This window comes from Paralichthys olivaceus, chromosome 12 (genome assembly GCF_024713975.1).
Source record: "Paralichthys olivaceus isolate ysfri-2021 chromosome 12, ASM2471397v2, whole genome shotgun sequence".
In the NCBI taxonomy this organism is placed as follows: Eukaryota; Metazoa; Chordata; class Actinopteri; order Pleuronectiformes; family Paralichthyidae; genus Paralichthys; species Paralichthys olivaceus.
In genome coordinates this window covers 237,284-258,165 of record NC_091104.1, presented here as the reverse complement: position 1 = coordinate 258,165, position 20,882 = coordinate 237,284, and the positions used below count along the sequence as shown (strand labels likewise).

Here is a 20,882-nt window from a genome sequence, read left to right as displayed (position 1 = left end):
GGCTATAATGCCACTCCAACATCCACCACAAGCCAGTGGCATCAGTGAATGCGTGGCTTTGGGAGTACAAAACACGCTGTAAAAACTAGAGCTATACATTTTTGCCGGCATTTCTTGTAATTGAACATAATGATCAGGGGAGAGCGCGGACGCAGTCCCCCACTACCAGAAATTATGCAGTCGAGATTCCCACATTTGGGGAATTCGCAGGGGTCAGCACAACCGAAGTGCAATGGCTGGGCCTCGCCCTGGGTGAACCACCTTCTTGATCATGGTATCTCCCCTGCCAGGTAAGTATGAGTTGGGAGCACCGGAGACAGGGCCCTAGCTCTGAGACACAGTTGTTTGGCTCACGGTGCCTGCAATGCATATTCGCAGAGCCCAAAAGCCTTCGGTAACGCCTCGTCCTCCTTTGATACAGGATTTGTTGAAGTGAAGCAAACACTGCTGTGAAATGACTAGGCTGTGAAATGACATATACATTAATTTATCACATTTCTTGGCTCCCGTCCTTTTATTCCCCTTGCCAAAACAGAGTAAAACTTCCTGAGAAGCCACCGGGTAACCTCTGGCCGTCTCTGAGAAATCACAGCAAAAGCCAGATGACACAATGCCTTTGTCTCTGAGACAACACCAACTGCTATGAATTCTGGAAAACAAGCATGCAGGCAGTACAAGTTTTTCTAGCATACGTGACTGATCAAAACAGCCAACTCGGGGGAGGAGAGAACACGTCTCAGCCTTTGTCAAGCATGAAAACTTGTTTTCACACAAGACCTTCTGGGAGACTTGGTGAGAAGCTTGGTGGCAGCATTTAGGACCAAATGTATGCAGTTCAGGGATGTATTGCTAAGACAGGCTCAAAAGCCAACCACATTAGCCAGGGCAGGAGGAAATAAAGATGTGTCTACTTTTGATTGGCAGAGGGTTGGGAATGTTGCATACTGGGATAGGAAAGCAAAGAGAGGCCTACCGTGAAGGTGGTGACTGTCACCGAGAGCCTCCTCTGCTGCTCAGGAACAGAGGGCCATGCTGACTCTGGTTTCTCTTCAAAGCGCACAAGTCTTTCGCCTTTTACTAAAGACTTCCGTGGAGAGGAACATCCATGAGTTGAATATATTTTTGGAAGGCTTTGCTGTATTGCTGAGCCTTTTGAAATTGTGAAAAGTCAAAGAGCTGTCCAACTTCAGAAACCCTGTGTCCACAAAGGAGAGGTTGGGCGGAGGCGATAAGCAGCAGCCATTGTTATGCGTGCGTACGTACGAGGTACCACAACACGTGAGATTTGTGCCAAGAGCTCGGCACGGACATCCACCACTTGGGGGTTATCGCTTCTCGGCCTTTTGGCTAAGATCAAGTGTAGTATCTGTTCTTATCAGTTTAATATCTGATATGTCCTCTATAAGAGGACTACATATTAAGCCGATTTTTAGCACGAGGGGCTGAAATTTGGAGCTTGCTCCTTTCACTCCACGCATCGACCTAGCATTGCAGTGCCGCTGGGAACGGTGCACTCTGTTCTTACCTTGTAGAAAACCAAGCACTCAAACAATTGTCCTGTTTCAAAAGTCAATTCACAGCGGGTGAAGGAAATGAAGGTAATGGTCCGGCAGAGAGAGAGAGAGCCAGTGTGTAAGGGATACAACGTCATAAGCACAGTCTCCTTTTGCCTTGAGTCTTGATTGAAGAACAATCCAGAAACTCTGATCAGGGGTTCCCAATTCCTTACGGATTGATATGGCTGCAGTAGATGTCTACTACACGTCTGTGCCTGACCATGCACGGCTCTCAGTGGGATCCCAATGAGCTTGAACTGGATTCCAAATTGAGTTGGAAGCCTTTGTCAAGCATGAAAACTTGTTTTCACACAAGACCTTCTGGGAGACTTGGTGAGAAGCTTGGTGGCAGCATATAGGACCAAATGTATGCAGTTCAGGGATGTATTGCTAAGACAGGCTCAAAAGCCAACCACATTAGCCAGGGCAGGAGGAAATAAAGATGTGTCTACTTTTGATTGGCAGAGGGTTGGGAATGTTGCATACTGGGATCGGAAAGCAAAGAGAGGCCTACCGTGAAGGTGGTGACTGTCACCGAGAGGCTATAATGCCACTCCAACATCCACCACAAGCCAGTGGCATCAGTGAATGCATGGCTTTGGGAGTACAAAACACGCCGTAAAAACTAGAGCTATACATTTTTGCCGGCATTTCTTGTAATTGAACATAATGATCAGGGGAGAGCGCGGACGCAGTCCCCCACTACCAGAAATTATGCAGTCGAGATTCCCACATTTGGGGAATTCGCAGGGGTCAGCACAACCGAAGTGCAATGGCTGGGCCTCGCCCTGGGTGAACCACCTTCTTGATCATGGTATCTCCCCTGCCAGGTAAGTATGAGTTGGGAGCACCGGAGACAGGGCCCTAGCTCTGAGACACAGTTGTTTGGCTCACGGTGCCTGCAATGCATATTCGCAGAGCCCAAAAGCCTTCGGTAACGCCTCGTCCTCCTTTGATACATTATTTGTTGAAGTGAAGCAAACACTGCTGTGAAATGACTAGGCTGTGAAATGACATATAAATTAATTTATCACATTTCTTGGCTCCCGTCCTTTTATTCCCCTTGCCAAAACAGAGTAAAACTTCCTGAGAAGCCACCGTGTAACCTCTGGCCGTCTCTGAGAAATCACAGCAAAAGCCAGATGACACAATGCCTTTGTCTCTGAGACAACACCAACTGCTATGAATTCTGGAAAACAAGCATGCAGGCAGTACAAGTTTTTCTCGCATACGTGACTGATCAAAACAGCCAACTCGGGGGAGGAGAGAACACGTCTCAGCCTTTGTCAAGCATGAAAACTTGTTTTCACACAAGACCTTCTGGGAGACTTGGTGAGAAGCTTGGTGGCAGCATTTAGGACCAAATGTATGCAGTTCAGGGATGTATTGCTAAGACAGGCTCAAAAGCCAACCACATTAGCCAGGGCAGGAGGAAATAAAGATGTGTCTACTTTTGATTGGCAGAGGGTTGGGAATGTTGCATACTGGGATAGGAAAGCAAAGAGAGGCCTACCGTGAAGGTGGTGACTGTCACCGAGAGGCTATAATGCCACTCCAACATCCACCACAAGCCAGTGGCATCAGTGAATGCGTGGCTTTGGGAGTACAAAACACGCTGTAAAAACTAGAGCTATACATTTTTGCCGGCATTTCTTGTAATTGAACATAATGATCAGGGGAGAGCGCGGACGCAGTCCCCCACTACCAGAAATTATGCAGTCGAGATTCCCACATTTGGGGAATTCGCAGGGGTCAGCACAACCGAAGTGCAATGGCTGGGCCTCGCCCTGGGTGAACCACCTTCTTGATCATGGTATCTCCCCTGCCAGGTAAGTATGAGTTGGGAGCACCGGAGACAGGGCCCTAGCTCTGAGACACAGTTGTTTGGCTCACGGTGCCTGCAATGCATATTCGCAGAGCCCAAAAGCCTTCGGTAACGCCTCGTCCTCCTTTGATACATTATTTGTTGAAGTGAAGCAAACACTGCTGTGAAATGACTAGGCTGTGAAATGACATATAAATTAATTTATCACATTTCTTGGCTCCCGTCCTTTTATTCCCCTTGCCAAAACAGAGTAAAACTTCCTGAGAAGCCACCGTGTAACCTCTGGCCGTCTCTGAGAAATCACAGCAAAAGCCAGATGACACAATGCCTTTGTCTCTGAGACAACACCAACTGCTATGAATTCTGGAAAACAAGCATGCAGGCAGTACAAGTTTTTCTAGCATACGTGACTGATCAAAACAGCCAACTCGGGGGAGGAGAGAACACGTCTCAGCCTTTGTCAAGCATGAAAACTTGTTTTCACACAAGACCTTCTGGGAGACTTGGTGAGAAGCTTGGTGGCAGCATTTAGGACCAAATGTATGCAGTTCAGGGATGTATTGCTAAGACAGGCTCAAAAGCCAACCACATTAGCCAGGGCAGGAGGAAATAAAGATGTGTCTACTTTTGATTGGCAGAGGGTTGGGAATGTTGCATACTGGGATAGGAAAGCAAAGAGAGGCCTACCGTGAAGGTGGTGACTGTCACCGAGAGGCTATAATGCCACTCCAACATCCACCACAAGCCAGTGGCATCAGTGAATGCGTGGCTTTGGGAGTACAAAACACGCTGTAAAAACTAGAGCTATACATTTTTGCCGGCATTTCTTGTAATTGAACATAATGATCAGGGGAGAGCGCGGACGCAGTCCCCCACTACCAGAAATTATGCAGTCGAGATTCCCACATTTGGGGAATTCGCAGGGGTCAGCACAACCGAAGTGCAATGGCTGGGCCTCGCCCTGGGTGAACCACCTTCTTGATCATGGTATCTCCCCTGCCAGGTAAGTATGAGTTGGGAGCACCGGAGACAGGGCCCTAGCTCTGAGACACAGTTGTTTGGCTCACGGTGCCTGCAATGCATATTCGCAGAGCCCAAAAGCCTTCGGTAACGCCTCGTCCTCCTTTGATACAGGATTTGTTGAAGTGAAGCAAACACTGCTGTGAAATGACTAGGCTGTGAAATGACATATACATTAATTTATCACATTTCTTGGCTCCCGTCCTTTTATTCCCCTTGCCAAAACAGAGTAAAACTTCCTGAGAAGCCACCGGGTAACCTCTGGCCGTCTCTGAGAAATCACAGCAAAAGCCAGATGACACAATGCCTTTGTCTCTGAGACAACACCAACTGCTATGAATTCTGGAAAACAAGCATGCAGGCAGTACAAGTTTTTCTAGCATACGTGACTGATCAAAACAGCCAACTCGGGGGAGGAGAGAACACGTCTCAGCCTTTGTCAAGCATGAAAACTTGTTTTCACACAAGACCTTCTGGGAGACTTGGTGAGAAGCTTGGTGGCAGCATTTAGGACCAAATGTATGCAGTTCAGGGATGTATTGCTAAGACAGGCTCAAAAGCCAACCACATTAGCCAGGGCAGGAGGAAATAAAGATGTGTCTACTTTTGATTGGCAGAGGGTTGGGAATGTTGCATACTGGGATAGGAAAGCAAAGAGAGGCCTACCGTGAAGGTGGTGACTGTCACCGAGAGGCTATAATGCCACTCCAACATCCACCACAAGCCAGTGGCATCAGTGAATGCGTGGCTTTGGGAGTACAAAACACGCCGTAAAAACTAGAGCTATACATTTTTGCCGGCATTTCTTGTAATTGAACATAATGATCAGGGGAGAGCGCGGACGCAGTCCCCCACTACCAGAAATTATGCAGTCGAGATTCCCACATTTGGGGAATTCGCAGGGGTCAGCACAACCGAAGTGCAATGGCTGGGCCTCGCCCTGGGTGAACCACCTTCTTGATCATGGTATCTCCCCTGCCAGGTAAGTATGAGTTGGGAGCACCGGAGACAGGGCCCTAGCTCTGAGACACAGTTGTTTGGCTCACGGTGCCTGCAATGCATATTCGCAGAGCCCAAAAGCCTTCGGTAACGCCTCGTCCTCCTTTGATACAGGATTTGTTGAAGTGAAGCAAACACTGCTGTGAAATGACTAGGCTGTGAAATGACATATAAATTAATTTATCACATTTCTTGGCTCCCGTCCTTTTATTCCCCTTGCCAAAACAGAGTAAAACTTCCTGAAAAGCCACCGGGTAACCTCTGGCCGTCTCTGAGAAATCACAGCAAAAGCCAGATGACACAATGCCTTTGTCTCTGAGACAACACCAACTGCTATGAATTCTGGAAAACAAGCATGCAGGCAGTACAAGTTTTTCTAGCACACGTGACTGATCAAAACAGCCAACTCGGGGGAGGAGAGAACACGTCTCAGCCTTTGTCAAGCATGAAAACTTGTTTTCACACAAGACCTTCTGGGAGACTTGGTGAGAAGCTTGGTGGCAGCATTTAGGACCAAATGTATGCAGTTCAGGGATGTATTGCTAAGACAGGCTCAAAAGCCAACCACATTAGCCAGGGCAGGAGGAAATAAAGATGTGTCTACTTTTGATTGGCAGAGGGTTGGGAATGTTGCATACTGGGATAGGAAAGCAAAGAGAGGCCTACCGTGAAGGTGGTGACTGTCACCGAGAGGCTATAATGCCACTCCAACATCCACCACAAGCCAGTGGCATCAGTGAATGCGTGGCTTTGGGAGTACAAAACACGCTGTAAAAACTAGAGCTATACATTTTTGCCGGCATTTCTTGTAATTGAACATAATGATCAGGGGAGAGCGCGGACGCAGTCCCCCACTACCAGAAATTATGCAGTCGAGATTCCCACATTTGGGGAATTCGCAGGGGTCAGCACAACCGAAGTGCAATGGCTGGGCCTCGCCCTGGGTGAACCACCTTCTTGATCATGGTATCTCTCCTGCCAGGTAAGTATGAGTTGGGAGCACCGGAGACAGGGCCCTAGCTCTGAGACACAGTTGTTTGGCTCACGGTGCCTGCAATGCATATTCGCAGAGCCCAAAAGCCTTCGGTAACGCCTCGTCCTCCTTTGATACATTATTTGTTGAAGTGAAGCAAACACTGCTGTGAAATGACTAGGCTGTGAAATGACATATAAATTAATTTATCACATTTCTTGGCTCCCGTCCTTTTATTCCCCTTGCCAAAACAGAGTAAAACTTCCTGAGAAGCCACCGTGTAACCTCTGGCCGTCTCTGAGAAATCACAGCAAAAGCCAGATGACACAATGCCTTTGTCTCTGAGACAACACCAACTGCTATGAATTCTGGAAAACAAGCATGCAGGCAGTACAAGTTTTTCTAGCATACGTGACTGATCAAAACAGCCAACTCGGGGGAGGAGAGAACACGTCTCAGCCTTTGTCAAGCATGAAAACTTGTTTTCACACAAGACCTTCTGGGAGACTTGGTGAGAAGCTTGGTGGCAGCATTTAGGACCAAATGTATGCAGTTCAGGGATGTATTGCTAAGACAGGCTCAAAAGCCAACCACATTAGCCAGGGCAGGAGGAAATAAAGATGTGTCTACTTTTGATTGGCAGAGGGTTGGGAATGTTGCATACTGGGATAGGAAAGCAAAGAGAGGCCTACCGTGAAGGTGGTGACTGTCACCGAGAGGCTATAATGCCACTCCAACATCCACCACAAGCCAGTGGCATCAGTGAATGCGTGGCTTTGGGAGTACAAAACACGCTGTAAAAACTAGAGCTATACATTTTTGCCGGCATTTCTTGTAATTGAACATAATGATCAGGGGAGAGCGCGGACGCAGTCCCCCACTACCAGAAATTATGCAGTCGAGATTCCCACATTTGGGGAATTCGCAGGGGTCAGCACAACCGAAGTGCAATGGCTGGGCCTCTCCCTGGGTGAACCACCTTCTTGATCATGGTATCTCCCCTGCCAGGTAAGTATGAGTTGGGAGCACCGGAGACAGGGCCCTAGCTCTGAGACACAGTTGTTTGGCTCACGGTGCCTGCAATGCATATTCGCAGAGCCCAAAAGCCTTCGGTAACGCCTCGTCCTCCTTTGATACAGGATTTGTTGAAGTGAAGCAAACACTGCTGTGAAATGACTAGGCTGTGAAATGACATATACATTAATTTATCACATTTCTTGGCTCCCGTCCTTTTATTCCCCTTGCCAAAACAGAGTAAAACTTCCTGAGAAGCCACCGGGTAACCTCTGGCCGTCTCTGAGAAATCACAGCAAAAGCCAGATGACACAATGCCTTTGTCTCTGAGACAACACCAACTGCTATGAATTCTGGAAAACAAGCATGCAGGCAGTACAAGTTTTTCTAGCATACGTGACTGATCAAAACAGCCAACTCGGGGGAGGAGAGAACACGTCTCAGCCTTTGTCAAGCATGAAAACTTGTTTTCACACAAGACCTTCTGGGAGACTTGGTGAGAAGCTTGGTGGCAGCATTTAGGACCAAATGTATGCAGTTCAGGGATGTATTGCTAAGACAGGCTCAAAAGCCAACCACATTAGCCAGGGCAGGAGGAAATAAAGATGTGTCTACTTTTGATTGGCAGAGGGTTGGGAATGTTGCATACTGGGATAGGAAAGCAAAGAGAGGCCTACCGTGAAGGTGGTGACTGTCACCGAGAGCCTCCTCTGCTGCTCAGGAACAGAGGGCCATGCTGACTCTGGTTTCTCTTCAAAGCGCACAAGTCTTTCGCCTTTTACTAAAGACTTCCGTGGAGAGGAACATCCATGAGTTGAATATATTTTTGGAAGGCTTTGCTGTATTGCTGAGCCTTTTGAAATTGTGAAAAGTCAAAGAGCTGTCCAACTTCAGAAACCCTGTGTCCACAAAGGAGAGGTTGGGCGGAGGCGATAAGCAGCAGCCATTGTTATGCGTGCGTACGTACGAGGTACCACAACACGTGAGATTTGTGCCAAGAGCTCGGCACGGACATCCACCACTTGGGGGTTATCGCTTCTCGGCCTTTTGGCTAAGATCAAGTGTAGTATCTGTTCTTATCAGTTTAATATCTGATATGTCCTCTATAAGAGGACTACATATTAAGCCGATTTTTAGCACGAGGGGCTGAAATTTGGAGCTTGCTCCTTTCACTCCACGCATCGACCTAGCATTGCAGTGCCGCTGGGAACGGTGCACTCTGTTCTTACCTTGTAGAAAACCAAGCACTCAAACAATTGTCCTGTTTCAAAAGTCAATTCACAGCGGGTGAAGGAAATGAAGGTAATGGTCCGGCAGAGAGAGAGAGAGCCAGTGTGTAAGGGATACAACGTCATAAGCACAGTCTCCTTTTGCCTTGAGTCTTGATTGAAGAACAATCCAGAAACTCTGATCAGGGGTTCCCAATTCCTTACGGATTGATATGGCTGCAGTAGATGTCTACTACACGTCTGTGCCTGACCATGCACGGCTCTCAGTGGGATCCCAATGAGCTTGAACTGGATTCCAAATTGAGTTGGAAGCCTTTGTCAAGCATGAAAACTTGTTTTCACACAAGACCTTCTGGGAGACTTGGTGAGAAGCTTGGTGGCAGCATATAGGACCAAATGTATGCAGTTCAGGGATGTATTGCTAAGACAGGCTCAAAAGCCAACCACATTAGCCAGGGCAGGAGGAAATAAAGATGTGTCTACTTTTGATTGGCAGAGGGTTGGGAATGTTGCATACTGGGATCGGAAAGCAAAGAGAGGCCTACCGTGAAGGTGGTGACTGTCACCGAGAGGCTATAATGCCACTCCAACATCCACCACAAGCCAGTGGCATCAGTGAATGCATGGCTTTGGGAGTACAAAACACGCCGTAAAAACTAGAGCTATACATTTTTGCCGGCATTTCTTGTAATTGAACATAATGATCAGGGGAGAGCGCGGACGCAGTCCCCCACTACCAGAAATTATGCAGTCGAGATTCCCACATTTGGGGAATTCGCAGGGGTCAGCACAACCGAAGTGCAATGGCTGGGCCTCGCCCTGGGTGAACCACCTTCTTGATCATGGTATCTCCCCTGCCAGGTAAGTATGAGTTGGGAGCACCGGAGACAGGGCCCTAGCTCTGAGACACAGTTGTTTGGCTCACGGTGCCTGCAATGCATATTCGCAGAGCCCAAAAGCCTTCGGTAACGCCTCGTCCTCCTTTGATACATTATTTGTTGAAGTGAAGCAAACACTGCTGTGAAATGACTAGGCTGTGAAATGACATATAAATTAATTTATCACATTTCTTGGCTCCCGTCCTTTTATTCCCCTTGCCAAAACAGAGTAAAACTTCCTGAGAAGCCACCGTGTAACCTCTGGCCGTCTCTGAGAAATCACAGCAAAAGCCAGATGACACAATGCCTTTGTCTCTGAGACAACACCAACTGCTATGAATTCTGGAAAACAAGCATGCAGGCAGTACAAGTTTTTCTAGCATACGTGACTGATCAAAACAGCCAACTCGGGGGAGGAGAGAACACGTCTCAGCCTTTGTCAAGCATGAAAACTTGTTTTCACACAAGACCTTCTGGGAGACTTGGTGAGAAGCTTGGTGGCAGCATTTAGGACCAAATGTATGCAGTTCAGGGATGTATTGCTAAGACAGGCTCAAAAGCCAACCACATTAGCCAGGGCAGGAGGAAATAAAGATGTGTCTACTTTTGATTGGCAGAGGGTTGGGAATGTTGCATACTGGGATAGGAAAGCAAAGAGAGGCCTACCGTGAAGGTGGTGACTGTCACCGAGAGGCTATAATGCCACTCCAACATCCACCACAAGCCAGTGGCATCAGTGAATGCGTGGCTTTGGGAGTACAAAACACGCTGTAAAAACTAGAGCTATACATTTTTGCCGGCATTTCTTGTAATTGAACATAATGATCAGGGGAGAGCGCGGACGCAGTCCCCCACTACCAGAAATTATGCAGTCGAGATTCCCACATTTGGGGAATTCGCAGGGGTCAGCACAACCGAAGTGCAATGGCTGGGCCTCGCCCTGGGTGAACCACCTTCTTGATCATGGTATCTCCCCTGCCAGGTAAGTATGAGTTGGGAGCACCGGAGACAGGGCCCTAGCTCTGAGACACAGTTGTTTGGCTCACGGTGCCTGCAATGCATATTCGCAGAGCCCAAAAGCCTTCGGTAACGCCTCGTCCTCCTTTGATACAGGATTTGTTGAAGTGAAGCAAACACTGCTGTGAAATGACTAGGCTGTGAAATGACATATACATTAATTTATCACATTTCTTGGCTCCCGTCCTTTTATTCCCCTTGCCAAAACAGAGTCAAACTTCCTGAGAAGCCACCGGGTAACCTCTGGCCGTCTCTGAGAAATCACAGCAAAAGCCAGATGACACAATGCCTTTGTCTCTGAGACAACACCAACTGCTATGAATTCTGGAAAACAAGCATGCAGGCAGTACAAGTTTTTCTAGCATACGTGACTGATCAAAACAGCCAACTCGGGGGAGGAGAGAACACGTCTCAGCCTTTGTCAAGCATGAAAACTTGTTTTCACACAAGACCTTCTGGGAGACTTGGTGAGAAGCTTGGTGGCAGCATTTAGGACCAAATGTATGCAGTTCAGGGATGTATTGCTAAGACAGGCTCAAAAGCCAACCACATTAGCCAGGGCAGGAGGAAATAAAGATGTGTCTACTTTTGATTGGCAGAGGGTTGGGAATGTTGCATACTGGGATAGGAAAGCAAAGAGAGGCCTACCGTGAAGGTGGTGACTGTCACCGAGAGGCTATAATGCCACTCCAACATCCACCACAAGCCAGTGGCATCAGTGAATGCGTGGCTTTGGGAGTACAAAACACGCCGTAAAAACTAGAGCTATACATTTTTGCCGGCATTTCTTGTAATTGAACATAATGATCAGGGGAGAGCGCGGACGCAGTCCCCCACTACCAGAAATTATGCAGTCGAGATTCCCACATTTGGGGAATTCGCAGGGGTCAGCACAACCGAAGTGCAATGGCTGGGCCTCGCCCTGGGTGAACCACCTTCTTGATCATGGTATCTCCCCTGCCAGGTAAGTATGAGTTGGGAGCACCGGAGACAGGGCCCTAGCTCTGAGACACAGTTGTTTGGCTCACGGTGCCTGCAATGCATATTCGCAGAGCCCAAAAGCCTTCGGTAACGCCTCGTCCTCCTTTGATACAGGATTTGTTGAAGTGAAGCAAACACTGCTGTGAAATGACTAGGCTGTGAAATGACATATAAATTAATTTATCACATTTCTTGGCTCCCGTCCTTTTATTCCCCTTGCCAAAACAGAGTAAAACTTCCTGAAAAGCCACCGGGTAACCTCTGGCCGTCTCTGAGAAATCACAGCAAAAGCCAGATGACACAATGCCTTTGTCTCTGAGACAACACCAACTGCTATGAATTCTGGAAAACAAGCATGCAGGCAGTACAAGTTTTTCTAGCACACGTGACTGATCAAAACAGCCAACTCGGGGGAGGAGAGAACACGTCTCAGCCTTTGTCAAGCATGAAAACTTGTTTTCACACAAGACCTTCTGGGAGACTTGGTGAGAAGCTTGGTGGCAGCATTTAGGACCAAATGTATGCAGTTCAGGGATGTATTGCTAAGACAGGCTCAAAAGCCAACCACATTAGCCAGGGCAGGAGGAAATAAAGATGTGTCTACTTTTGATTGGCAGAGGGTTGGGAATGTTGCATACTGGGATAGGAAAGCAAAGAGAGGCCTACCGTGAAGGTGGTGACTGTCACCGAGAGCCTCCTCTGCTGCTCAGGAACAGAGGGCCATGCTGACTCTGGTTTCTCTTCAAAGCGCACAAGTCTTTCGCCTTTTACTAAAGACTTCCGTGGAGAGGAACATCCATGAGTTGAATATATTTTTGGAAGGCTTTGCTGTATTGCTGAGCCTTTTGAAATTGTGAAAAGTCAAAGAGCTGTCCAACTTCAGAAACCCTGTGTCTACAAAGGAGAGGTTGGGCGGAGGCGATAAGCAGCAGCCATTGTTATGCGTGCGTACGTACGAGGTACCACAACACGTGAGATTTGTGCCAAGAGCTCGGCACGGACATCCACCACTTGGGGGTTATCGCTTCTCGGCCTTTTGGCTAAGATCAAGTGTAGTATCTGTTCTTATCAGTTTAATATCTGATATGTCCTCTATAAGAGGACTACATATTAAGCCGATTTTTAGCACGAGGGGCTGAAATTTGGAGCTTGCTCCTTTCACTCCACGCATCGACCTAGCATTGCAGTGCCGCTGGGAACGGTGCACTCTGTTCTTACCTTGTAGAAAACCAAGCACTCAAACAATTGTCCTGTTTCAAAAGTCAATTCACAGCGGGTGAAGGAAATGAAGGTAATGGTCCGGCAGAGAGAGAGAGAGCCAGTGTGTAAGGGATACAACGTCATAAGCACAGTCTCCTTTTGCCTTGAGTCTTGATTGAAGAACAATCCAGAAACTCTGATCAGGGGTTCCCAATTCCTTACGGATTGATATGGCTGCAGTAGATGTCTACTACACGTCTGTGCCTGACCATGCACGGCTCTCAGTGGGATCCCAATGAGCTTGAACTGGATTCCAAATTGAGTTGGAAGCCTTTGTCAAGCATGAAAACTTGTTTTCACACAAGACCTTCTGGGAGACTTGGTGAGAAGCTTGGTGGCAGCATATAGGACCAAATGTATGCAGTTCAGGGATGTATTGCTAAGACAGGCTCAAAAGCCAACCACATTAGCCAGGGCAGGAGGAAATAAAGATGTGTCTACTTTTGATTGGCAGAGGGTTGGGAATGTTGCATACTGGGATCGGAAAGCAAAGAGAGGCCTACCGTGAAGGTGGTGACTGTCACCGAGAGGCTATAATGCCACTCCAACATCCACCACAAGCCAGTGGCATCAGTGAATGCGTGGCTTTGGGAGTACAAAACACGCCGTAAAAACTAGAGCTATACATTTTTGCCGGCATTTCTTGTAATTGAACATAATGATCAGGGGAGAGCGCGGACGCAGTCCCCCACTACCAGAAATTATGCAGTCGAGATTCCCACATTTGGGGAATTCGCAGGGGTCAGCACAACCGAAGTGCAATGGCTGGGCCTCGCCCTGGGTGAACCACCTTCTTGATCATGGTATCTCCCCTGCCAGGTAAGTATGAGTTGGGAGCACCGGAGACAGGGCCCTAGCTCTGAGACACAGTTGTTTGGCTCACGGTGCCTGCAATGCATATTCGCAGAGCCCAAAAGCCTTCGGTAACGCCTCGTCCTCCTTTGATACAGGATTTGTTGAAGTGAAGCAAACACTGCTGTGAAATGACTAGGCTGTGAAATGACATATAAATTAATTTATCACATTTCTTGGCTCCCGTCCTTTTATTCCCCTTGCCAAAACAGAGTAAAACTTCCTGAAAAGCCACCGGGTAACCTCTGGCCGTCTCTGAGAAATCACAGCAAAAGCCAGATGACACAATGCCTTTGTCTCTGAGACAACACCAACTGCTATGAATTCTGGAAAACAAGCATGCAGGCAGTACAAGTTTTTCTAGCACACGTGACTGATCAAAACAGCCAACTCGGGGGAGGAGAGAACACGTCTCAGCCTTTGTCAAGCATGAAAACTTGTTTTCACACAAGACCTTCTGGGAGACTTGGTGAGAAGCTTGGTGGCAGCATTTAGGACCAAATGTATGCAGTTCAGGGATGTATTGCTAAGACAGGCTCAAAAGCCAACCACATTAGCCAGGGCAGGAGGAAATAAAGATGTGTCTACTTTTGATTGGCAGAGGGTTGGGAATGTTGCATACTGGGATAGGAAAGCAAAGAGAGGCCTACCGTGAAGGTGGTGACTGTCACCGAGAGCCTCCTCTGCTGCTCAGGAACAGAGGGCCATGCTGACTCTGGTTTCTCTTCAAAGCGCACAAGTCTTTCGCCTTTTACTAAAGACTTCCGTGGAGAGGAACATCCATGAGTTGAATATATTTTTGGAAGGCTTTGCTGTATTGCTGAGCCTTTTGAAATTGTGAAAAGTCAAAGAGCTGTCCAACTTCAGAAACCCTGTGTCCACAAAGGAGAGGTTGGGCGGAGGCGATAAGCAGCAGCCATTGTTATGCGTGCGTACGTACGAGGTACCACAACACGTGAGATTTGTGCCAAGAGCTCGGCACGGACATCCACCACTTGGGGGTTATCGCTTCTCGGCCTTTTGGCTAAGATCAAGTGTAGTATCTGTTCTTATCAGTTTAATATCTGATATGTCCTCTATAAGAGGACTACATATTAAGCCGATTTTTAGCACGAGGGGCTGAAATTTGGAGCTTGCTCCTTTCACTCCACGCATCGACCTAGCATTGCAGTGCCGCTGGGAACGGTGCACTCTGTTCTTACCTTGTAGAAAACCAAGCACTCAAACAATTGTCCTGTTTCAAAAGTCAATTCACAGCGGGTGAAGGAAATGAAGGTAATGGTCCGGCAGAGAGAGAGAGAGCCAGTGTGTAAGGGATACAACGTCATAAGCACAGTCTCCTTTTGCCTTGAGTCTTGATTGAAGAACAATCCAGAAACTCTGATCAGGGGTTCCCAATTCCTTACGGATTGATATGGCTGCAGTAGATGTCTACTACACGTCTGTGCCTGACCATGCACGGCTCTCAGTGGGATCCCAATGAGCTTGAACTGGATTCCAAATTGAGTTGGAAGCCTTTGTCAAGCATGAAAACTTGTTTTCACACAAGACCTTCTGGGAGACTTGGTGAGAAGCTTGGTGGCAGCATATAGGACCAAATGTATGCAGTTCAGGGATGTATTGCTAAGACAGGCTCAAAAGCCAACCACATTAGCCAGGGCAGGAGGAAATAAAGATGTGTCTACTTTTGATTGGCAGAGGGTTGGGAATGTTGCATACTGGGATCGGAAAGCAAAGAGAGGCCTACCGTGAAGGTGGTGACTGTCACCGAGAGGCTATAATGCCACTCCAACATCCACCACAAGCCAGTGGCATCAGTGAATGCATGGCTTTGGGAGTACAAAACACGCCGTAAAAACTAGAGCTATACATTTTTGCCGGCATTTCTTGTAATTGAACATAATGATCAGGGGAGAGCGCGGACGCAGTCCCCCACTACCAGAAATTATGCAGTCGAGATTCCCACATTTGGGGAATTCGCAGGGGTCAGCACAACCGAAGTGCAATGGCTGGGCCTCGCCCTGGGTGAACCACCTTCTTGATCATGGTATCTCCCCTGCCAGGTAAGTATGAGTTGGGAGCACCGGAGACAGGGCCCTAGCTCTGAGACACAGTTGTTTGGCTCACGGTGCCTGCAATGCATATTCGCAGAGCCCAAAAGCCTTCGGTAACGCCTCGTCCTCCTTTGATACATTATTTGTTGAAGTGAAGCAAACACTGCTGTGAAATGACTAGGCTGTGAAATGACATATAAATTAATTTATCACATTTCTTGGCTCCCGTCCTTTTATTCCCCTTGCCAAAACAGAGTAAAACTTCCTGAGAAGCCACCGTGTAACCTCTGGCCGTCTCTGAGAAATCACAGCAAAAGCCAGATGACACAATGCCTTTGTCTCTGAGACAACACCAACTGCTATGAATTCTGGAAAACAAGCATGCAGGCAGTACAAGTTTTTCTAGCATACGTGACTGATCAAAACAGCCAACTCGGGGGAGGAGAGAACACGTCTCAGCCTTTGTCAAGCATGAAAACTTGTTTTCACACAAGACCTTCTGGGAGACTTGGTGAGAAGCTTGGTGGCAGCATTTAGGACCAAATGTATGCAGTTCAGGGATGTATTGCTAAGACAGGCTCAAAAGCCAACCACATTAGCCAGGGCAGGAGGAAATAAAGATGTGTCTACTTTTGATTGGCAGAGGGTTGGGAATGTTGCATACTGGGATAGGAAAGCAAAGAGAGGCCTACCGTGAAGGTGGTGACTGTCACCGAGAGGCTATAATGCCACTCCAACATCCACCACAAGCCAGTGGCATCAGTGAATGCGTGGCTTTGGGAGTACAAAACACGCTGTAAAAACTAGAGCTATACATTTTTGCCGGCATTTCTTGTAATTGAACATAATGATCAGGGGAGAGCGCGGACGCAGTCCCCCACTACCAGAAATTATGCAGTCGAGATTCCCACATTTGGGGAATTCGCAGGGGTCAGCACAACCGAAGTGCAATGGCTGGGCCTCGCCCTGGGTGAACCACCTTCTTGATCATGGTATCTCCCCTGCCAGGTAAGTATGAGTTGGGAGCACCGGAGACAGGGCCCTAGCTCTGAGACACAGTTGTTTGGCTCACGGTGCCTGCAATGCATATTCGCAGAGCCCAAAAGCCTTCGGTAACGCCTCGTCCTCCTTTGATACAGGATTTGTTGAAGTGAAGCAAACACTGCTGTGAAATGACTAGGCTGTGAAATGACATATAAATTAATTTATCACATTTCTTGGCTCCCGTCCTTTTATTCCCCTTGCCAAAACAGAGTCAAACTTCCTGAAAAGCCACCGGGTAACCTCTGGCCGTCTCTGAGAAATCACAGCAAAAGCCAGATGACACAATGCCTTTGTCTCTGAGACAACACCAACTGCTATGAATTCTGGAAAACAAGCATGCAGGCAGTACAAGTTTTTCTAGCATACGTGACTGATCAAAACAGCCCACTCGGGGGAGGAGAGAACACGTCTCAGCCTTTGTCAAGCATGAAAACTTGTTTTCACACAAGACCTTCTGGGAGACTTGGTGAGAAGCTTGGTGGCAGCATATAGGACCAAATGTATGCAGTTCAGGGATGTATTGCTAAGACAGGCTCAAAAGCCAACCACATTAGCCAGGGCAGGAGGAAATAAAGATGTGTCTACTTTTGATTGGCAGAGGGTTGGGAATGTTGCATACTGGGATAGGAAAGCAAAGAGAGGCCTACCGTGAAGGTGGTGACTGTCACCGAGAGGCTATAATGCCACTCCAACATCCACCACAAGCCAGTGGCATCAGTGAATGCATGGCTTTGGGAGTACAAAACACGCCGTAAAAACTAGAGCTATACATTTTTGCCGGCATTTCTTGTAATTGAACATAATGATCAGGGGAGAGCGCGGACGCAGTCCCCCACTACCAGAAATTATGCAGTCGAGATTCCCACATTTGGGGAATTCGCAGGGGTCAGCACAACCGAAGTGCAATGGCTGGGCCTCGCCCTGGGTGAACCACCTTCTTGATCATGGTATCTCCCCTGCCAGGTAAGTATGAGTTGGGAGCACCGGAGACAGGGCCCTAGCTCTGAGACACAGTTGTTTGGCTCACGGTGCCTGCAATGCATATTCGCAGAGCCCAAAAGCCTTCGGTAACGCCTCGTCCTCCTTTGATACATTATTTGTTGAAGTGAAGCAAACACTGCTGTGAAATGACTAGGCTGTGAAATGACATATAAATTAATTTATCACATTTCTTGGCTCCCGTCCTTTTATTCCCCTTGCCAAAACAGAGTAAAACTTCCTGAGAAGCCACCGGGTAACCTCTGGCCGTCTCTGAGAAATCACAGCAAAAGCCAGATGACACAATGCCTTTGTCTCTGAGACAACACCAACTGCTATGAATTCTGGAAAACAAGCATGCAGGCAGTACAAGTTTTTCTAGCATACGTGACTGATCAAAACAGCCAACTCGGGGGAGGAGAGAACACGTCTCAGCCTTTGTCAAGCATGAAAACTTGTTTTCACACAAGACCTTCTGGGAGACTTGGTGAGAAGCTTGGTGGCAGCATTTAGGACCAAATGTATGCAGTTCAGGGATGTATTGCTAAGACAGGCTCAAAAGCCAACCACATTAGCCAGGGCAGGAGGAAATAAAGATGTGTCTACTTTTGATTGGCAGAGGGTTGGGAATGTTGCATACTGGGATAGGAAAGCAAAGAGAGGCCTACCGTGAAGGTGGTGACTGTCACCGAGAGCCTCCTCTGCTGCTCAGGAACAGAGGGCCATGCTGACTCTGGTTTCTCTTCAAAGCGCACAAGTCTTTCGCCTTTTACTAAAGACTTCCGTGGAGAGGAACATCCATGAGTTGAATATATTTTTGGAAGGCTTTGCTGTATTGCTGAGCCTTTTGAAATTGTGAAAAGTCAAAGAGCTGTCCAACTTCAGAAACCCTGTGTCCACAAAGGAGAGGTTGGGCGGAGGCGATAAGCAGCAGCCATTGTTATGCGTGCGTACGTACGAGGTACCACAACACGTGAGATTTGTGCCAAGAGCTCGGCACGGACATCCACCACTTGGGGGTTATCGCTTCTCGGCCTTTTGGCTAAGATCAAGTGTAGTATCTGTTCTTATCAGTTTAATATCTGATATGTCCTCTATAAGAGGACTACATATTAAGCCGATTTTTAGCACGAGGGGCTGAAATTTGGAGCTTGCTCCTTTCACTCCACGCATCGACCTAGCATTGCAGTGCCGCTGGGAACGGTGCACTCTGTTCTTACCTTGTAGAAAACCAAGCACTCAAACAATTGTCCTGTTTCAAAAGTCAATTCACAGCGGGTGAAGGAAATGAAGGTAATGGTCCGGCAGAGAGAGAGAGAGCCAGTGTGTAAGGGATACAACGTCATAAGCACAGTCTCCTTTTGCCTTGAGTCTTGATTGAAGAACAATCCAGAAACTCTGATCAGGGGTTCCCAATTCCTTACGGATTGATATGGCTGCAGTAGATGTCTACTACACGTCTGTGCCTGACCATGCACGGCTCTCAGTGGGATCCCAATGAGCTTGAACTGGATTCCAAATTGAGTTGGAAGCCTTTGTCAAGCATGAAAACTTGTTTTCACACAAGACCTTCTGGGAGACTTGGTGAGAAGCTTGGTGGCAGCATATAGGACCAAATGTATGCAGTTCAGGGATGTATTGCTAAGACAGGCTCAAAAGCCAACCACATTAGCCAGGGCAGGAGGAAATAAAGATGTGTCTACTTTTGATTGGCAGAGGGTTGGGAATGTTGCATACTGGGATCGGAAAGCAAAGAGAGGCCTACCGTGAAGGTGGTGACTGTCACCGAGAGGCTATAATGCCACTCCAACATCCACCACAAGCCAGTGGCATCAGTGAATGCGTGGCTTTGGGAGTACAAAACACGCCGTAAAAACTAGAGCTATACATTTTTGCCGGCATTTCTTGTAATTGAACATAATGATCAGGGGAGAGCGCGGACGCAGTCCCCCACTACCAGAAATTATGCAGTCGAGATTCCCACATTTGGGGAATTCGCAGGGGTCAGCACAACCGAAGTGCAATGGCTGGGCCTCGCCCTGGGTGAACCACCTTCTTGATCATGGTATCTCCCCTGCCAGGTAAGTATGAGTTGGGAGCACCGGAGACAGGGCCCTAGCTCTGAGACACAGTTGTTTGGCTCACGGTGCCTGCAATGCATATTCGCAGAGCCCAAAAGCCTTCGGTAACGCCTCGTCCTCCTTTGATACATTATTTGTTGAAGTGAAGCAAACACTGCTGTGAAATGACTAGGCTGTGAAATGACATATAAATTAATTTATCACATTTCTTGGCTCCCGTCCTTTTATTCCCCTTGCCAAAACAGAGTAAAACTTCCTGAGAAGCCACCGGGTAACCTCTGGCCGTCTCTGAGAAATCACAGCAAAAGCCAGATGACACAATGCCTTTGTCTCTGAGACAACACCAACTGCTATGAATTCTGGAAAACAAGCATGCAGGCAGTACAAGTTTTTCTAGCATACGTGACTGATCAAAACAGCCAACTCGGGGGAGGAGAGAACACGTCTCAGCCTTTGTCAAGCATGAAAACTTGTTTTCACACAAGACCTTCTGGGAGACTTGGTGAGAAGCTTGGTGGCAGCATTTAGGACCAAATGTATGCAGTTCAGGGATGTATTGCTAAGACAGGCTCAAAAGCCAACCACATTAGCCAGGGCAGGAGGAAATAAAGATGTGTCTACTTTTGATTGGCAGAGGGTTGGGAATGTTGCATACTGGGATAGGAAAGCAAAGAGAGGCCTACCGTGAAGGTGGTGACTGTCACCGAGAGGCTATAATGCCACTCCAACATCCACCACAAGCCAGTGGCATCAGTGAATGCGTGGCTTTGGGAGTACAAAACACGCTGTAAAAACTAGAGCTATACATTTTTGCCGGCATTTCTTGTAATTGAACATAATGATCAGGGGAGAGCGCGGACGCAGTCCCCCACTACCAGAAATTATGCAGTCGAGATTCCCACATTTGGGGAACTCGCAGGGGTCAGCACAACCGAAGTGCAATGGCTGGGCCTCGCCCTGGGTGAACCACCTTCTTGATCATGGTATCTCCCCTGCCAGGTAAGTATGAGTTGGGAGCACCGGAGACAGGGCCCTAGCTCTGAGACACAGTTGTTTGGCTCACGGTGCCTGCAATGCATATTCGCAGAGCCCAAAAGCCTTCGGTAACGCCTCGTCCTCCT

At 47.8% G+C, this 20,882-nt stretch overlaps 26 non-coding genes across 26 annotated transcripts; 10 read left to right on the top strand and 16 right to left on the bottom strand.

The window, feature by feature from the left end:
* Positions 1-134: 134 nt before the first annotated feature.
* LOC138412953 (U1 spliceosomal RNA) lies at positions 135-298 on the bottom strand. Its single transcript, XR_011245288.1, has one exon. It is a non-coding gene; the product is annotated as a U1 spliceosomal RNA (small nuclear RNA).
* Positions 299-1,033: 735 nt separating this feature from the next.
* Positions 1,034-1,151, top strand: LOC138412638 (U5 spliceosomal RNA). The gene has a single exon (XR_011244973.1). It is a non-coding gene; the product is annotated as a U5 spliceosomal RNA (small nuclear RNA).
* A 176-nt stretch (positions 1,152-1,327) lies between these two features.
* On the top strand, positions 1,328-1,519 carry LOC138413289 (U2 spliceosomal RNA). Its single transcript, XR_011245626.1, has one exon. It is a non-coding gene; the product is annotated as a U2 spliceosomal RNA (small nuclear RNA).
* A 711-nt stretch (positions 1,520-2,230) lies between these two features.
* Positions 2,231-2,394, bottom strand: LOC138412942 (U1 spliceosomal RNA). Its single transcript, XR_011245276.1, has one exon. It is a non-coding gene; the product is annotated as a U1 spliceosomal RNA (small nuclear RNA).
* Positions 2,395-3,229: 835 nt separating this feature from the next.
* LOC138412930 (U1 spliceosomal RNA) lies at positions 3,230-3,393 on the bottom strand. The gene has a single exon (XR_011245265.1). It is a non-coding gene; the product is annotated as a U1 spliceosomal RNA (small nuclear RNA).
* Positions 3,394-4,228: 835 nt separating this feature from the next.
* Positions 4,229-4,392, bottom strand: LOC138412919 (U1 spliceosomal RNA). Its single transcript, XR_011245254.1, has one exon. It is a non-coding gene; the product is annotated as a U1 spliceosomal RNA (small nuclear RNA).
* An 835-nt stretch (positions 4,393-5,227) lies between these two features.
* Positions 5,228-5,391, bottom strand: LOC138412908 (U1 spliceosomal RNA). Its single transcript, XR_011245243.1, has one exon. It is a non-coding gene; the product is annotated as a U1 spliceosomal RNA (small nuclear RNA).
* Positions 5,392-6,226: 835 nt separating this feature from the next.
* Positions 6,227-6,390, bottom strand: LOC138413153 (U1 spliceosomal RNA). The gene has a single exon (XR_011245489.1). It is a non-coding gene; the product is annotated as a U1 spliceosomal RNA (small nuclear RNA).
* Positions 6,391-7,225: 835 nt separating this feature from the next.
* LOC138413130 (U1 spliceosomal RNA) lies at positions 7,226-7,389 on the bottom strand. The gene has a single exon (XR_011245466.1). It is a non-coding gene; the product is annotated as a U1 spliceosomal RNA (small nuclear RNA).
* A 735-nt stretch (positions 7,390-8,124) lies between these two features.
* Positions 8,125-8,242, top strand: LOC138412637 (U5 spliceosomal RNA). The gene has a single exon (XR_011244972.1). It is a non-coding gene; the product is annotated as a U5 spliceosomal RNA (small nuclear RNA).
* A 176-nt stretch (positions 8,243-8,418) lies between these two features.
* On the top strand, positions 8,419-8,610 carry LOC138413287 (U2 spliceosomal RNA). Its single transcript, XR_011245624.1, has one exon. It is a non-coding gene; the product is annotated as a U2 spliceosomal RNA (small nuclear RNA).
* A 711-nt stretch (positions 8,611-9,321) lies between these two features.
* LOC138412897 (U1 spliceosomal RNA) lies at positions 9,322-9,485 on the bottom strand. Its single transcript, XR_011245232.1, has one exon. It is a non-coding gene; the product is annotated as a U1 spliceosomal RNA (small nuclear RNA).
* Positions 9,486-10,320: 835 nt separating this feature from the next.
* On the bottom strand, positions 10,321-10,484 carry LOC138412885 (U1 spliceosomal RNA). The gene has a single exon (XR_011245220.1). It is a non-coding gene; the product is annotated as a U1 spliceosomal RNA (small nuclear RNA).
* Positions 10,485-11,319: 835 nt separating this feature from the next.
* LOC138412874 (U1 spliceosomal RNA) lies at positions 11,320-11,483 on the bottom strand. The gene has a single exon (XR_011245209.1). It is a non-coding gene; the product is annotated as a U1 spliceosomal RNA (small nuclear RNA).
* A 735-nt stretch (positions 11,484-12,218) lies between these two features.
* On the top strand, positions 12,219-12,336 carry LOC138412636 (U5 spliceosomal RNA). The gene has a single exon (XR_011244971.1). It is a non-coding gene; the product is annotated as a U5 spliceosomal RNA (small nuclear RNA).
* Positions 12,337-12,512: 176 nt separating this feature from the next.
* Positions 12,513-12,704, top strand: LOC138413286 (U2 spliceosomal RNA). Its single transcript, XR_011245623.1, has one exon. It is a non-coding gene; the product is annotated as a U2 spliceosomal RNA (small nuclear RNA).
* Positions 12,705-13,415: 711 nt separating this feature from the next.
* On the bottom strand, positions 13,416-13,579 carry LOC138412863 (U1 spliceosomal RNA). The gene has a single exon (XR_011245198.1). It is a non-coding gene; the product is annotated as a U1 spliceosomal RNA (small nuclear RNA).
* A 735-nt stretch (positions 13,580-14,314) lies between these two features.
* On the top strand, positions 14,315-14,432 carry LOC138412635 (U5 spliceosomal RNA). The gene has a single exon (XR_011244970.1). It is a non-coding gene; the product is annotated as a U5 spliceosomal RNA (small nuclear RNA).
* Positions 14,433-14,608: 176 nt separating this feature from the next.
* On the top strand, positions 14,609-14,800 carry LOC138413285 (U2 spliceosomal RNA). Its single transcript, XR_011245622.1, has one exon. It is a non-coding gene; the product is annotated as a U2 spliceosomal RNA (small nuclear RNA).
* Positions 14,801-15,511: 711 nt separating this feature from the next.
* Positions 15,512-15,675, bottom strand: LOC138412852 (U1 spliceosomal RNA). Its single transcript, XR_011245187.1, has one exon. It is a non-coding gene; the product is annotated as a U1 spliceosomal RNA (small nuclear RNA).
* Positions 15,676-16,510: 835 nt separating this feature from the next.
* On the bottom strand, positions 16,511-16,674 carry LOC138412841 (U1 spliceosomal RNA). Its single transcript, XR_011245176.1, has one exon. It is a non-coding gene; the product is annotated as a U1 spliceosomal RNA (small nuclear RNA).
* Positions 16,675-17,509: 835 nt separating this feature from the next.
* LOC138412830 (U1 spliceosomal RNA) lies at positions 17,510-17,673 on the bottom strand. The gene has a single exon (XR_011245165.1). It is a non-coding gene; the product is annotated as a U1 spliceosomal RNA (small nuclear RNA).
* Positions 17,674-18,408: 735 nt separating this feature from the next.
* LOC138412634 (U5 spliceosomal RNA) lies at positions 18,409-18,526 on the top strand. Its single transcript, XR_011244969.1, has one exon. It is a non-coding gene; the product is annotated as a U5 spliceosomal RNA (small nuclear RNA).
* Positions 18,527-18,702: 176 nt separating this feature from the next.
* LOC138413284 (U2 spliceosomal RNA) lies at positions 18,703-18,894 on the top strand. The gene has a single exon (XR_011245621.1). It is a non-coding gene; the product is annotated as a U2 spliceosomal RNA (small nuclear RNA).
* A 711-nt stretch (positions 18,895-19,605) lies between these two features.
* On the bottom strand, positions 19,606-19,769 carry LOC138412819 (U1 spliceosomal RNA). The gene has a single exon (XR_011245154.1). It is a non-coding gene; the product is annotated as a U1 spliceosomal RNA (small nuclear RNA).
* Positions 19,770-20,604: 835 nt separating this feature from the next.
* LOC138413134 (U1 spliceosomal RNA) lies at positions 20,605-20,768 on the bottom strand. Its single transcript, XR_011245470.1, has one exon. It is a non-coding gene; the product is annotated as a U1 spliceosomal RNA (small nuclear RNA).
* Between the last annotated feature and the right edge of the window lie 114 nt (positions 20,769-20,882).